Genomic DNA, 4115 nt, shown 5'->3' with positions numbered 1-4115 from the left:
TGGTGTGAGTCAACTAGGAACGCTTACGTCCCTCAAAGAGTTTTGACCATATAAGGCCTGGCAGGTGAGTGGCATTTGGACATAGACTGCCAGAGCCTGCTGCCCCTCTGCTCTGCTCTTCTGGTTCAGTTCCTCAGTTAAGGAGTTCCCTGCCAGAGATGTGGCTGTTTGGGCCAGTTCCAGCTCCCGTCACTCCTGCTGGCTTCAGTTCCAAAAAAAAAAAAAAAAAAAAAAAAAAAAAAACTGCCTTGCACTCTGTTCCCTTAGCTTCTTAGCTTGCTGGTGCCACAGGGTGGCTCCTTGTAGCACATGTATTTCTAATGCTTTTAATTTTTCAGCTGAAGTTGTTAACATTGTTAACTCTAAGACAAATCCATTGCTTCCTGATACTAACCACTGTCCATGTGCTTTCAGTATTTCAACGTGCTGTAAGTATGTTACAAGAAAGTAACACTTTCTTCCAGAAAAGGGAATATTGTTTTTCTTTAGCATGTGGCATATCATTATCATCATCTGTGTCTTTGGCCACATTACTTTCTCAGTCTTGTGTGTTTCCATTGCTGCCTTATTTTTGATAAACTTTGAGTAAAACTTTCAGTTGTGAAAGAAAAAGAAACCATTGTCTTTAATTTTCTTCCCTTCTGCATTTGGCTGAAATAACATTCAGAGATGAAAAAACATGTGAGTGTGTTTTGGGGTCATGCAATTTAGGAGCCACTTCCCACCAATCATGGGACAAAATATAATGCCTTGGATTATTTGAGGCTGTGGAATGACATCCTGAATACCAAGCACTGCAAAGCACTGCTGAATCAGGAGTCAAAGATTCAGCTTTGTATCTCTCCTTGCACACATAGAAAGAAARGTGAAAGAGAGGCTGTGAGATGACTTGTTCCTGCAATTTGAGGTATATCTGTACAGAATTTCCCTGGGAACTACATGTTCCTTCACCAAAGCAAAGCAGCCGTTTGGAAGAAGCTGCTGGGGGTTATGGAGCTGGCACAGGTACTTTCTGCTGGAATCGATGAGCTGTTTGGACCATCGCCGCATTTAGGATGTGAGGAGGCAGAAGTATTTACAGAGCCTTTTTTAAGCAGCATTGCTCTGGGCTCGTCATGCACAGTCCTTAGCATTAGCAGCTCTCAAACAAGCAAAACGCCTGGRCCGTGTTGTCAAGAATGAGGTGTATGCTACTGGGGCCTTGTGACCTTAAGGCCTAGCTGTGCCCAGCACCTTCCGGGGCTCTGTTCATCAATGGTGTAAGATGTCATTCTGGCCTTTTCTGATGTGACAATGTCTAGACCTCAGTATCGTATTTCACTATACCTGCCTTTTAAAGCAGATGCTGGTTCTTCAAAGTCTGCTGAATAACCTTCCTTTATATTTTAATGTGATAGTAAATCATTTGCATTTTGTAATACTGATGTTTTAAATGCTAGTCACTAATCTCTGTGCCGTATTTCTTATGAAGTACATTAACTTATCTCTGAGTAATTATGCCTGTCATACACAGTGACTTGCTCAGCTTTGTACAAACTATCCCCACCTTGAAAGTTTACCTAGTTACCTAAAGTGTAGCAATTCACTTGGGTTTTGTTGGTACACATACCCTTGCTTTGCAACTGCTGTTGAAATTCTCTGCCATTAATGCAAGTTCTTTCTAATCTGCTAGCCAAATGGCTCCCTGCATCAGGCGGATTACTTAGTTCCAACAGCATACAAAGGGTTAGGTGATTACAAGTGAATTTTCACCCCTGTCATCTCTTGGATATTTTAATAAGCTGTTGCCAATAAGGCTAATCATGAAGACTTCCATGTTGCTGATTTGTTACTCTCCTATTGAGCTTCAAAGTGCTCGTTGATAACGTGGGATGTTACAACTTTCTATTTACCACTTTAGCTCAAACACAAGTTAAAGTTTCAAACTTTTTTTTGCTCTGTAGCAGCTATGCAATAATGTATTTCCTTCATCCTGGTCCTACTGCAGAGTATGCATTTGTGTTAACATGTGTTACATAAGGACTATGTTCTACCTTTGAGTGTTGAAACCTGTGCGATACTTTTCCTAACTCTATTTCCTACTGTGGATGAGAAGTTGGAGAGCTGCCATAATTCTGCTGGTTTTGTGAAAGTGCCATTTACAGATTCTGTTTCTACTAATGTTGGAAAATGTTTGGAGAATCCCTTCAAAATTTTATTACCTGAGTTGTAATTCAGCTGATTTGATAGGCCACAGCCTAAAGAGACATAATTTATAGGAGCTGAGGATCTGTGCCTTCAGAAAAAGGGCACGTACTAAAGACACTGAGTTTTTTTTCTCGGGATGTAACATTTGACTGACTCCTCTTGTTGGTGAGAGGGTAAAATACCCTAATTTAAAGAAATGCTGCATTTCTTAGATTGTCTTGTCCTATCACAGTGATATTCTTTAAACTTATTTACTTATTTATTTATTTTTATTTTTATGCTCAGAAGCTTTGCAATCTCTGATTTCTGCTAAACAGGAAACTGAAACAAGTTTCTAGGGGGAGCAGTGAGGCTGCTGACAGTTGGTCTCAGAATGAGTTTCTCTTGCCCCTAAATCTTGGAGAAGTTAAATCTTTGAAAGCAAGGGGAGTTCCCGATTGACTCATGCTTTGCTAAGGTGCTTGGCTGCCAGATTAGGAATGCAGTTAAATGGTATGTGCAGAAAAGCAGCATTTCAGGTAAGTAACTATTTCTTTTTAGGCTATTTACTCTCTCTCTCTCTGATTTGTCAACACACTGCAAGAGAAAACTGAAACTGATTTGATTACACTTAGTAAGTTGGGAGGATGCATCTGTGCAGCTTTTTCATAAAGTAGACAAATATATTTTTAAAATAGAATGATTGTAAACCCAGCAAATTTGGTAGAAGCATACTCAGGGCATGTGCACTGAAAACTGCTTTGGAGTATTTTAAATGCTGTTTCCACTTGCTATTTTTAACTTTTGGTAGACCTCTGTGAAGAACAGGGAATGTATTATACAGCGCCATCATGTGCTATCAGGTTTTCAACACCTTTTACAGTTGAAAGCATGGGCCAGTGTCATCTCCTGTGATTGCTGGTCACGTCTCTGGGTGACTGTGTGGACCCTGCAGCATGAGAAGCAGTGATGTCTCTATGTCCACAAACTGCCCCCTCTCCCATAAAGGTGCTTTCCCCATAAATCCAAGAAGACAGAGATTGAATAGGTCCGAGGGGAACTACACGATATAGTAGTCTGACTTTCAGGCTTTCCCCAGAGAAGCCTAAAATACTTCTTGTGCCTGCAGGAGCCCTTAAGGCTGCAGCAGCAGCCTGGACACCTGGATCAGTGGAGCAAATAACCCAAGATGCGAGAGGAGCTGTTGACACTCGCACTGCGTGGGGCCAGCTCCTTGGCTTAGTAACGTACGTACAGGCGTGTGTGCGTTAAGGGGTATAGTGGAAAAACTGTGAGAGATCCTACGAAGTTCTCTGTTACTCCAACTCTTTCCCATAAAAGAACGTGTTTGTGGGTGTAGCGAACAGTCCCCTAAAAGGCGCTGCGGGAGCAGGGCGAGGGGGAGGTACACCCACTCAGCACATGACTCCTTTTTCCCCTCTGCGACCTGCCACAGGCAGCCACGGCAGAAAGTTATCTGGTCAGGCAAATTGCTTAAAATTCCTGTAACGCTGAGTATCTTTATAATAGAGTTACACTGCAATCTCTTCATACTTTTAAGATGCTTATTTAGTTTCCAGCGCAATTCAGGAAAGATTGTTAAGCAGGCTACTGGTAATCATCTTTTTGGGGGGAGGGGGGTGTATAATTTACTTCTGGAATGAGTTTGTTTCAGTTTGTATCACGAATTTAAACTTATAACTTACAAATATGAAATTGGCCTCCACAGTCTTTTCAGTATCATCAAACTAATGCAAACATGTATTAAAAAAACAAAACAAATCAGAACCCCCCTCCCTTGGGAATAAAGGACACTTTGGAAGACAGACCGTTTAGCGGCTGTTTTATTTTGCAGACTCGATCGGCTCGGGATAAAGTTCACCCCAAATCGAGGACTCGCGTGACCCTGCCGCAGCCCTCGCGCCGGGCGGCGGCGGTTCCCCCCCCCC

The sequence above is a fragment of the Rhea americana genome, unplaced genomic scaffold (genome assembly GCF_003343005.1).
Source record: "Rhea americana isolate MKP2758 unplaced genomic scaffold, rheAme1 scaffold_39, whole genome shotgun sequence".
Lineage (NCBI taxonomy): Eukaryota > Metazoa > Chordata > Aves > Rheiformes > Rheidae > Rhea > Rhea americana.
The sequence above is the reverse complement of the archived record's forward strand: the minus strand, read 5'-3'. Positions refer to the sequence as shown.